Source organism: Pan troglodytes, chromosome 9 (assembly GCF_028858775.2).
Source record: "Pan troglodytes isolate AG18354 chromosome 9, NHGRI_mPanTro3-v2.0_pri, whole genome shotgun sequence".
NCBI classification, from domain to species: domain Eukaryota; kingdom Metazoa; phylum Chordata; class Mammalia; order Primates; family Hominidae; genus Pan; species Pan troglodytes.
The window spans coordinates 6,614,445-6,627,102 of NC_072407.2; the positions used below are offsets into that span (position 1 = coordinate 6,614,445).

Sequence of the window (12,658 nt, forward strand, 5' to 3'; positions counted from 1 at the left end):
GGTGTACTCGTCCGTTCTTGCACTGTATAAAGAATACTTGAGACTGCGTAATTCATAAAGAAAGGAGGTTTAATTGGCTTACAGTTCCCCAGGCTATACAGAAAGCATGGTGCTGGCATCCACATGGCTTCTGGGGGCGGGCTCAGGAAACTTACAATCATGGCAGAAGGCAAAGGAGGAGCTGGCACTTCACGTGGCCGGAGCAGGAGGAAGCCCAGAGGAAGAGAGGGGAGGTGCCATATGCCTTTAAACAAGCAGGTCTCCTGAGAACTCACTATCACAAGAACAGCACTGGGGGGAAATCCACCCCCATGAGCCAATCACCTCCCAGCAGGCGCCACCTCCAGCATTGGGGATTACAATTCAACATGAGATTTAGGCAGGTACACAGATCCAAACCGTATCAGGGTGTGGCCTAATGGTGATACACTGGGGAGACTTGGCCTGTGGTCTTAGTCCATCGTGTGCTGTTAGAACAGAAAACCACAGACTGGCTAACTTATTGGCCCCTGGTCCTAGAGGCTGGGAGGTCCGAGATCGACAGGCCACCTCTGGCAAGGGCCTTTGTGCTGCCTTATCCCACGACAGAAGGGCAAAGAGAGGGAGAGAGACAGCCAGAGAGAAGGGGACCAAACTCCTCCTTCTGTCAGAGCCCGCTCCCATGACAATGATGTTAGTCCATCATGATTACAGAGATGGGGGACACATTCAGACCACAGCAGCCCCCTCAACCCACACACACTGCACATTGAGGGGAGGGCCGGGGGACTGGAAGGAAACATCAGAGTCTGGAGAAGACCACCAGGGTCACCAGGGCTATGCTCTCACCCGGCACCCAGCACCGAGGGGCTCATGGGAAACAAGACGGGTCTCTCGGTGCACGAGTGCTGGGCACACACAGTCCACCGTGCATCCTGGGCTGATGATCTGGACCCTGGTCCTGTGCAGCCCTGGGGTGGGGCTCCAGGCTGAGATCAGCCACGTCTGGGGGAGGAGACAGTGTTCCCAGTCTCGCCTTGCCCCACGGACTCTGACAGGGGTTGAAGAAGCAAGGAGGCTCCAAGGACTGGGGAGGGGGAGTCTGGCCGACGATCTAGGAGCATCAAGGCGCCTGCTCCCTCTCGGCGTGGCCCGGTCCCGTAGGTGGTCAGTTATGCAATGCCACTGCCTTCCTACCTCACAAGGAGGGTGGGTGGACTCAGAGGCCAGGCCCAGGCTTCCTTCTTGGCTCAGGCAAGGAACATAGGGGGCTTTGAGCTTTGCTTATTCATTTAACAAATGAACCCCTAGTCTGTGCCAGGCCTCCATTTAAATGGTTCCTGGGATACAGCAGGGTCCAGAATGGGCCCAGACCCTGCCCCCATAGCTGACCTTCTGGAGAGCCTGAGGAGTGAGGGGTGCCCTCCAGGCACGGCAGACGGGGCAGGCTCTGCATTCAGGGGCTCCAGCTGCTTTCCCACCACCCACCCACTCCACCCGAGCCCTTCTGGGTCAGCTGGGCTCCTGGCTCTGCCCGCCTGGGGTGCAAGACGCCAAGTTCCTTCCTGGACAGTGAGAGAACCATGCCAAAAAGAAATGAAAGGAAGGCAGACGGCGAGATGAGGGAGAGGGTGGGCACCCAGCCAGGGACCGCAGAGACGAGGAGGAGGCACAGAGACCCACTGTCCCCAGCCACTGCCAGTGAGGCTGGCCCAGGGCCAGGGGCTCGGCGTCCCTGGCATGCATGTGGCTCCCAGTGCCCCCACGTCCAACAGGAGTGGGGCGGCCCCCTCTTCTGCCACATCCTCGTCCCACCTCCCATTCCATTCACTGGTCTCATTTTTAAGTTTTTCTCTCCCACTTATTCAGGATTGATTTGGAGAGCAGAGCGATGGCTGCAGGTGGCTCTTCATTTTCCTTCACCTAAGAAGCAAACCATCATCCACCCAAAGCTTGTCTCTCCAGCCTGCCCCCTACATGAGCACAACCTCCCTCCTCTTCCACAGTGGTGCTGTTCCCAGTGGAGGCCCAGGCTTGGCCATCCGTTCATTCTTGGAGTCCTCAAGAGATTGTCAGCTCTGCAGTGGGGAGCAGCCGCTGTCAAAGACCCTGGAACTTCCTCCCTGCTGCGTCCACCAACCCCCACTGCCCGCTGGGCACTCCCAACCTGAAACAAGCTTGCTCGCTGCAAAAGCCTCACCTCTGACCCAACTTCCCACTCCCAGGATACCCAACCTGGCCTTCCCTCTGGATACCCCTGTGGGTTCCCCTCTGTTGATGGGTTCCCCTCTCCAGCTGTGGCTTCCCTCTGCTGATGGGGTCCCCTCTCTAGCTGGGGCTCCCTCCACTGATGGGGTCCCCTCTCCAGCTGTGGCTCCCTCCACTGATGGGGTCCCCTCTCCAGCTGGGTCTCCCTCCACTGATGTGGTCCCCTCTTCAGCTGGGCTCCCTCCACTGATGGGGTCCCCTCTTCAGCTGGGGCTCCTCTCCACTGACAGGGTCTCCTTTCCATCTGGGGCTCCCTTGGCTGATGAAGTCCCTTCTCCAGGTGAGGCTGCTCTCTGCTGACAGGGTCCCCTCTCCAGCTAGGTCTCCTCTCTGCTGACAGGGTCTCCTCTCCAGGTGGGTCTCCTCTCAGCTGATGAGGTCCCCTCTCCAGGTGGGGCTCCCCTCTGCTGACAGGGTCCCCTCTCCAGGTGGGGCTCCCCTCTGCTGACAGGGTCCCCTCTCCGGGGGGGCTCCCCTCTGCTGACGGGGTCCTCTGATGGGGTCCCTACTCCAGGGGGGCTCCCCTCCATAGATGAGCTCCCCTTCCTGGGTTGGGTGACCCCTCCGCCCTATCTGTGTCTGCAGGTTGGGGCTAGGCAGGGCTGGCCAGCATCTGACAACCTCCCCTTTCTGTTCTTGGGCACTGCCCACTTATTCAGGTCTCAGCCAGGCAGCCCCTCCAATGGGAATCTTCAGAGTCCCCTTCAGCAACACAGCTTCCCCTCTGTGGCCCAGCTCATGCTGAAGTAAACAAGGCAATGTCATTAACGGCTGGTATCAGCTTGTACGGGGAACCAGTGGCCCCAGAAGCCTCTGGGGAGGCCCAGGCTGTGAGGATCAGGGGTCCAGAAGAGCCTCTAGAGCGGGAGAAAGAGGCCTCAGGGGTCCCTCCTCACAGGGGATGGTGACAACACGGTAGGGAACGGAGGGGTCAGGGCTGGGTCCAGGACACGGTGACCCTGGCCAGAAAAGGCCGGGCCTGGCTGGCACCCGCACGAAGGGAACGGAGCCAGTGTGGAAAAGCAGGCCTGCGTCCTCTTCTGCGCTCCCAGACCCTTTAAACTACACGCAGCTTGTAGGAAGGGGATCAGAGGCCCCTGGGCGTCTCATGGCTATGCTGCACCTGGGGACATGAAGCCTAGGGTAGCTCAGCCAGCTCTGGTCACGGCTGACAGACAGCCTCACCCCAACAGCCTCACCCATCCCTCCTCAGGGAACAGGGTCCTAACAAGCTGCTTCCCCCATCCCAGTGTTGAACAAAAACTCATGGGTTTAGACAAGAGTGAAGGTGACTCCTCCACCACCCATCCCACCTCCAGCAGGCAGCCACCCCCAAAATTATTGATTTATTAATAAATCAATGACAGGTGCCAGCCAGCCCCACCTGCCCCCAACCTGCTGACGCAGACAGGGGTCACTCGGTCCAGGGAGAGGAGACCCTCAGTGGAGGGGAGCCACCCTGGAGAGGGGACCCCATCAGCAAAGGGGAGCCCCAGCTGGAGACAGTAAATAGGCAGACTATTCACTGTCTTCCCCCTCAAGCCAGGCCCACAGAGTCACGGAGTACAGCCACCAGCCTCCTGGGCCCACCCGGGAGGCCCCAACCCCACTCCCCCTGCTCAGCTCAGCCCGGACTTCTGGATTCCGCTGCCTGCCAGGGATCCTGGGGAGGAGATGGTATCAGAGCCTCACCAGCCCTTCTCATACCCAGGAGTCCTCATGATGATAACAGTGTGTGCGCCAGGATGTGCAGGTGCTGGCCGGGATCCTCTGAGGGGACGAGATCTCCACGGTAGGGCACTACTCTGATGTCCATCCTGGGCTTCCGTGGCCCTGCCTGGCCACTGCCTGCTGCTCTTGGTCAAGATCATGGACCCTCAGAGGTCAACCAGGCCTCAGCCTGTGCCTACAGCATCCTCTCTACTGCCGGGCTTCTGAATTGCTCCTTCCTCCTGTCTCCCACCCAGAGCAAGAACGAAGGGGAGGCCCCCAGAGCCCTGCAGCGCCGGGAGAGACTCCCATCCCGCACGCCATCACCGCAAACTGCCGGAGAGTTTAGGGGATCCCATGACTTGGGGTCTCCAAAGAGACCCCCGGGACATCTCATCGAGACCCCCCTGGGCACTGCATGCTCAGGCTTCCCACCCCTGGCCCACCCCATGGGGTGTGCCCAGTCCCGCATCTCACCCCACATCCATGCATGCATGCATGAACCTGAAAGCACCCCACACCCTCTGGTGCTCAGTCCTCCCCTCCTCCTTGGGGTCCCCTCCCCTCCCTGCCCCCCAAGCCTTGCATCCCCCTGCAAACCTCACGAGGGGGACTATTTACTGTCCTGAAAGCAGAGAGGGCCCTTTTCTTGGGACCTCTCCGCCATCTCTGCCTCCACTCCCAGCTGCTGTCAGCTCTGGCCTGGCCCCTGCAGGAAGCAATCACTGGTCTTCCTGCTTCCCATCTGGCCCCAAGGTCTGTTCTTGCCCTTCGACCAGAGAGGTTTGAAAGCACGACTCGGGCCCTGCGTGCCCTGTCCCCCAGGGCTCCACACCTTTGAGCACCCGCGCAGTAACGGAGGCTCCCAGCCCCGCCTCGCCCCAGGGTCCCCTCCAGCACTCTCTGGCCTTGGGCCTTTGCTATACCTGGGGCCTGGAAGGGCCCCCTCATCCCCCAAGTGTCAGGCAAAGGTCTCAGAGCAGTGTCCCTGCCCGGCGTGCTTGGTCCTGACTGCTAGGCCCCAAATCATCCCTTTTCCCACTACCTCTTGGTTTCTCTGTAGCTGGGGTCACTACCCCAAATTCTTGAATTGACTGACGTGTCCACCTATTTCATGTTTTCCCCCTCTAGACTGGGAGCCCTACAAGGGCAGGGCCCCCTGGGCAAGAATAGTGCCAGCCAGGAGCCCCTGGAGAAGATAGCTACACATGTGCCCCAGGCCCCAGATGGCACTCAGCCCTGCCTGTCAATGCTGGACATAGGGCAGTTTTTATCCTGGCTTTCTACACAAGGAGGAAAGACTAACCATGCCAGCGGGCAGCGGCCGGATCACGTATGTCAGTAGAACTCTGACCCCTGAGAAGCCTGGAAGCCAAACCACACCTCTGTAGCAATCACCCCAGAGACTCAGGCCACGGCTAACGGCTGCCAGGTTCCCTATTTTTGCCCCCAACTCAAGACCAACTGGAGGAAGGCAAATATGTCCCTGACGAAGGGTGGCCGCCTCCAGCCTCCCCAGCCCACAGCCTCAGCCTCCCCAGCCCACTGCCTCCAGCAACACACATCTGAAGCCCTTCTCTGTTGGTTGGTTTTATTGGTATTTTGGAAGATTGTTTGTTTTTTGTTATGAGATGGAGTCTCGCTCTGTTCCCCAGGCTGGAGTGCAGTGGCGCGATCTCGGCTCACTGCAAGCTCCGCCTCCTGGGTTCACGCCATTCTCCTGCCTCAGCCTCCCGAGTAGCTGGGACTACAGGCACCCGCCATTGTGCCAGGCTAATTTTTTTGTATTTTTAGTAGAGACGGGGTTTCACCGTGTTAGCCACGATGGTCTCGATATACTGACCTCATGATCTGCCCATCTCGGCCTCCCAAAGTGCTGGGATTACAGGCGTGAGCCACTGCACCTGGCCTTTGGAAGGTCTTTTATACCTTTTTTGAGATAAAATTCTCATGACATAAAACTTAGCATAAACTGTAGACTTAGTTGGTGTGACTTTAGAGTAGTCTCAGAATTGTGCAACCATCACCACTGCCTACTTTTAGAACATTTTCAACATCCCAAAGACAGAACCCCGTAGGCACCTGTTAGCAGCCACTCCCCATCCAGTCCACGAAGCCCCAGGCAGCCACTCACCAATCTACTTTCCATCTCTATTAATTTGCCCATTCTAAACACTTGAAAAAAATGGAATCACAATGGTCTTTTGGGTTTGGCTTCTTTCCCTCAGCATCATACCCTCAAAGTTCATCCATGTTGTAGCTTGTATCGGTACTTCATTCATTGTTATGGCTGAATAATATTCCACTGTATGCATAGACCGATATTTTGTTTATTTATTTATTCATTGATGAACATTTGAATTGTTCCCACTTTTTAGCTATTAAAACTAGTGCTGGCTGCGTGCAGTTGCTCATGCCTGTAATCCTAGCGCTTTGGGAGGATGAGGCAGGTGGATCACTTGAGGCCAAGAGTTTGAGACCAGCCTGGCCAACATGGTGAAACCCCCATCTCTACTAAAAATACAACAATTAGCCAGGCATGGTGGTGCGTGCCTGTAATCTCAGCTACTCAGGAGGCTGAGGCAGGGGAATCTCTTGAATCCGGGGGGCAGAGGTTGCAGTGAGCCAAGATCGCGCCACTGCACTCCAGCCTGGGCAACAGAGCAAGACTCTGTCTCAAAAAACAAAACAAAACAAAACAAAACAAACCAGTACTGCTATGAACATGCATGTGCATACTGTTATACAGACATATGCTTTCATTTCTCTTGGATACACACACACACACACACACACGTATATCTAGGACTGGAATTGCTGATTTTTATGGAAACTCTATATTTAGCATTTTGAGAAACAGTCAGTCTGTTTTCCGAAGTGGCTGCACTATTTTGCATTCCCACCAGCAATGAAGGAGGGTTCCAACTTCTCCATACCTCTGCCAACACTTGTTATTGTCTGTCTCTTTTATTTATAGCCATCTTGATGGGTGCATCGTGGTATCTCGCTGTGTTTTGATTTGCATTTCCCTGATGACTAATGATGGGGACATCTTTTTATGAGCTTATCGGTCATATGTACATCTTCTTTGGAGCAAGCTCTATTCTAATCCTTTGCCCATCATTAAAGGTAGGTGGTTTGTCTTCTTGTTGATAAGTTAGAGTTCTTTACATGTTTAGATACTAGTCCCTTATCAAATAGATGATTCACAAATGTTTGCTGTCATTTCATGGGTTGTCTTTCCACTTCCTTGATGGTGTCTTTTGATGCACAAATGTTTTTAGCTTTGGCCAAGTCCAATTTATCTATTTTTTCTTTTGTTGCCTGTGCTTTTGGTAGTGTATATTAAAAACCATTGTTTAACACAAGGTCACCAAGATTTATTCCTATGTTCTTTCCTAAGGATTTTATTTTTTCTTTTCTTTTTTTTCTTTTTTCTTTTTTTTTTTTTTTGAGACAAAGTGTCTCTCTGTCGCCAAAGCTGGAGTGCAATGGCACAATCTCAGCTCACTGCAACCTCTGCCTCCTGGGTTCAAGCGATTCTTCTGCCTCAGCCTCCCGAGTAGCTGGGATTACAGGCGCCCACCACCATGCCCAGCTAATTTTTGTGTTTTTAGCAGAGACATGGTTTCACCATGTTGGCCAGGCTGGACTCAAACTCCTGATCTCAGGTGATCCACTTGCCTCAGCCTCCCAAACTGCTGGGATTACAGGTGTGAGCCACTGCGCCTGGCCTTCCTAAGGATTTCATAATTTTAGTGCTTACATTTAGGTCTACGATCCATTTTGAGTTAATTTTTGTGCACAGCATGAGGTAGGGGTCCAACTTCATTCTTTTGCACATGGATATCTAGTTGTCCCAGCACCATTTTCCGAAAAGACTATTCCTTCCCCCATTGAATTGTCTTGGTACCCTTATCAAAAATCAACTGATGGCCGGTCTGAAGGTAGTGAGTTATCTCAATTGATTGTTCACAGTCAGTTACAGATGGAACACCTCGTTCTACTCTTTCCCGCCTTCTCACTGCTGCACTTGAACAGTCTTTAAAAAAATCAATTGACCATAAATGCAAAGATTTGTTCTTGGAGTCTCAACTTTACTGCATTGATCTGTATGTCTATCCTTATGCCAGTACCACATTGTCTTGATTACTGTAGCTTTGCAGTAAGTTTCAATCAGGAAATGTGAGCCCTCCAGTTTTGCTCTTCTCTTTCTAGATTGTTTTGGCTATTCTGAAACCCTTGTATTTCCTTATGAATTTGAGCATCAGCTTGTAAAAAGACAGATGGGATTTTGATAGAGATTGTGAAGCTATAGATGAATTCGGGAGTTTGGCCATCTTAACATTATGTCTCCTGATCCATGACTGCAGGATATCTTTCCATTTAATTTGATACTCTTTGATTCCTTTCAAAAATATTTTGTATTTTTCAGTACACAAGTTTTATGCATCTTTTGCTGCATTTATTTCTAGGTATGTTCTTTTTGCCAATATTATAAATGAGATTGTCTTCTTCACTTCATTTTTGGATGGTTCATTGCTAGTGTATAGAAATAAAATCGATGTTTGTATATTGATCTTGTATCCTGCCACATTGCTATGCATGTTTATTAGTTTTAAGGGTTTTAGTGGATTTTCTATATATAATGTCATATAATCAGCAAATAGAAAGTTTAATGTCTTAGTCCTTTTGAGCTGCCACAACAGACTACCATAAACTGAGTGGCTTATAAACAACACAAATGTATTTCCCACAGTTCCGGAGACTGGGATGTCCAAGATCAAGACACCAGTAGGTTGGGTGTCTGGTCGGGGCCTACTTCTGGGTTCATAGATGATTGTCTTCTCGCTGTGTCCCCCCCATAGTGAAAGGAAGGGGCCCAGGGTCTTTCTAAGACTTCTTTTATAAGGACACTAATCCAATATAGGAAGGCTCTTCCCTCATAACCTAATCTCCCAAAGGCCTCACTTCCAAATTCCATCACCTGGGGAGTAAGAATTTCAACACTGGGGGGACACAGATATTCAGACATAGCATTTTACTTCTTCCTTTCTAATATGGGTGCCCTTGACATCTTTTTCTTACCTAATTGCCCTGCCAGAGCCTTCCAGACAGTGTTGAATGGAAGTGGGGAGCATTCACCCCACCTTACTCCTGATCATAGGGGAAGAACTATCCGGCTTTCACCACTGAGCACCACGTTAGCTGGGGTATTTTTGTCAGCGCTCTTTATCAGGTGGAGGCAGGTCCCTTCTATTTCTAGTGAGTTCAGTGCTTTTTTTTTTTTTAATCAGGGAAGAGTGTGAGCTTGTGTTTGGGTGCCTTCCCTGCGTCTGTTGAGATGATCTTATGGTTTCTGTCTCTTATTCTATTGATATGGCGTATTTATTACCTTGGTTGCTTTTTGGATGTTGATAACATCCAAACTCTTCTGCCACCCCTTTTAATAGAAAGCTGTACAACTCCCCAACCTGCCTGGGTGTGTCTGCCCAAGAGGAGTGCTAGTGGCCGACTCCCTGCTAGAGTGAGCACTGCATAAACAGCCTCTGCTTGTCCTCATTTGAATGATCTTCATGTATTCCACGAGAAATCAAGGCACAGGGGTCTCATGGTCTCATGAATGGCTCCACCAACCGAAGGTGTGCTCCATCGGGGCTGTGAGTCACCTCACACCAGGCAGAAAGGTCTCTCTGTCAAACATGGCTTCAAGGAACCAGGGACCTGGTTCCTCCCACAGGCCAGGCCCTGCCCCTAAGTGCAATGGGAATATATGCGCATGTCACCTGTCCCAAAATGCTGGGAGATGGCACTTCTGCAGATGGGGAAACTGAGGGACCAGCCCGAAGTCACGGGGAGGGGAAGACTCCTACACACAGGGAGGAGAAGAACCCAGCCGGGCTGCAAACGCCTGCCCTTCCTCAACGTGCCTCCGGCTGTGCCCACATCGCTCCAGCAGCTCTGCCTTCCTCAGGCATAAGCCTTCTCAGGGCAGGGGAGGCCCAGGGAGCGGCGCTCCCATCCCAGGCCGGGCTGCTGAGCAAGCCCCTCCCCTTTCTCCCCTCATCCTCTGACAGAGTCCACCTGGATATTTGTCCTGGAGCCAGGATGGAAGCTCCACCAGGCCCAGCTAACAACAGGAACCCTTTCAGATGCACTTCTGGGTGCCTACTGTGCCAGTATCACACAGACACAAGCCATGTCCTTGTCAGCCATGGGATCCCCAAGGTCCCCATGAGGTCACACCAGTGGGCCACTGGGAAGGGCACTTCAGATGTGGAGCTCCCATGGGCCAGGCCCTGCGAAGTGGTCCTCCTACCCCCTCATAGCCAGTCTTCCCTGTGAGCCTGCAAGTGCCTGTGAATGTGAGTTCCACTCTGGAGCTAAGACGGGCTGCTGCCCCCGCAATCAGAAGTCAGGCCCATGAAGCCCTCCATCATCCCACTGCAGTCAGAATAAAATGCAGCCTCCCTCTGGCCTCCAGGTCCCAAGGCCAGCCCCCCTGCCTCCCAGGCTCACACCTGCCCCTAACCTGTGTCCAGCCCCTTTCCCCTGGCTCTGTCTCCCGCTTCCCTTGTGTTCCTCAAACCTCACCTGTCTGTCTGGAGTGCTCCTCCCCGGCTCTGCCTAGCTGGCTCCTTCTCAGGCATCAGGGCCTGGATCCACTGTGGCTCTTCCAAGCCTCTGCACTTGGAGTGCCTCAGCCCCGTGGTTGAGGAGTGCCCCAACCCCGTGACCCTCTAGCAAGCATCCTAGGAATTCCGTCCCTCCCCAGCACTGATATGACCATCGTGCTGTGACACCTGTCATCTCCGCCAGAGTTGCAGATCCTCAAGGGGAGGGGTCTGCTGCCTGGCTCCCACAGCCAGGGCCTGGAACAGTGCCTGGCACACAGCAGGCACCCACTAAATATTTGATGCATGGCTGAAGAGGACAGGCAGGCTGGCTGCTGGCCAGGCATGGCCTGCTTCTGAGGCTGGTGGTCAAGGACACAGTGTGCATGGATCTGCCCCCTCCTTCCACTTCCTGAGAGTGGAGTCAGTGTCTCCCTCCACCTACCGCCCCCTGCTGAGGACACAGCCCACACCGTTAACGGGAAATGTCCCCATCACTGGGGACAGCAGGGAGCTGATGGGAGAGCAGGTGTCCAGGACATCCAGAGAAATGTTTCCTCACACTGGAACTCTTTTCCATTCCCTTCTAAACAAAAAGAATCCTCGAAGACTCTCAAGTGACCATATAGTGTCTTTTCTTATAATGTCACTTTGACAGGCACAAAACGTAAAACCAGGCATAAACTACTAGTGCTTGCAGTTCTTACGCAGGCATGAAGCCAAAACCAGTTTACAAATTAACCACCAAGAAAACCGGTAGAGCACAGATGATGATGATAGAGCTGTTCTGTCCAATGTGAGCGCTACTGGCCACCCAGGGCCATGTGAATTTAAATTACGATGAAACACAATGAAAAATTCGGTTCCTTGTGGCCACATTTCCAGTACCCAGTAGTCATCTACTGGGGTTATCCAGTTACAGAACATTCCCATCGTTGCAGAAGGTTCTATCAGCTAGCACTGGGTTGGACGACGAGCTGGCTCTAAGATGAGCTGGCTAGAGGATGGTTCTCCGGACCTGGTCCCACGTGGTTCCCAGGTAAGCCCCCGCCCAGGATGCAGCCCTGTTGTCCATCAGTTTTCTTGGAGAGGGCATGGGAAACCTTCGTCAGTGTGTCATCTCCTGCAAAGGCCTTCGCTCCTTCCTCTGGGGAGAAAGCACCCTTCACTCTCTGAATCATTAGCCCAAAGCAGTAAGTGCAGCAGGCCTGGCCCCACACCTTCCGGAAGAGCCACGGTGTGAGGCTGGCATCCCTGGGGCACGACACAACCAGGAGGTAGACGAAATAGATGCAATATCTGGAGGTTCTCCTATAGGTGTCTCTGGCCTCCTGGACACTTCACACTGTTCTGGGAGCTGCCCTCTCAGGCCCCAGTGACCTTTTCAGATGCAGACTCCCGCAGCATGGGTCAGCAATTCTCCCCTTCCGTGAGACAGGGATTGGTTGCCTGTACTAGGACCTTGAGGCCAACACTGACTAGGGGGCCTCATGCCTGCCCAGGTTCCAGCCCCAGAGAGCAATGTGAGCAAAGCTTGCTGTCTTTGCAAAGCCAACCACTGTGGCATCAACTCCTTCAGGAAGCCCTCCCGGATTGTCCAAGGTGCTCACCTCCTTTGGGGAGCCCTCCCAGATTGTCCAAGGTGCTTGAGGGAGGGAGGAATGGGTTGTTCTCCCGGCACCCGGGCTGCACTCCTGGGCAGACGCTGCATGCCTGTCCTCAGGCGCGGCCCTGCTGCCACCTCCTCGGGGGCTCGGAGCGCGACAGCAGCTTGGGGACGCCTCCCGCGCCCAGCACGGTGCACCTGGGCCCTGAGGTCCTGGCCGAAACGCGCCAAGTTGGGGGTAGGTGCAGCGACCCCATACCCCTCGGCTGCGCGCCCTGGCGGCAGGAGGCGGGGCCGGGGGCGGGGCGTGAGCTGACCGGGGCGGGGCCTATGGAGGGGGCGGGACCGCGGCGCCCTATAAGTAGTGCTGAGCGAGGCGCGCGCCCGGCCAGAGAGCGAGCGCGCAACGGCGGCGACCCCACCGCGCATCCTGCCAGGCCTCCGGCGCCCAGCGCCCCACGCGCCCCCGCGCCACCGCGCC

General features: G+C 54.1%; 1 long non-coding RNA gene across 3 annotated transcripts in view; it reads right to left on the reverse strand.

Moving 5' to 3' along the window:
* The window catches only part of LOC104008386 (uncharacterized), a 32,410-nt gene extending 19,887 nt beyond the window's left edge, over positions 1 to 12,523 (reverse strand). For 2 of the 3 annotated variants that reach the window (XR_010147431.1, XR_010147429.1), the window contains exon 1: positions 10,552 to 12,523. This is a non-coding gene — a long non-coding RNA (uncharacterized LOC104008386). Of the gene's footprint in view, positions 1 to 48; positions 8,500 to 10,551 lie in introns of those variants that run through there. The other variant, XR_010147430.1, reaches the window with a different exon arrangement.
* Between the last annotated feature and the right edge of the window lie 135 nt (positions 12,524 to 12,658).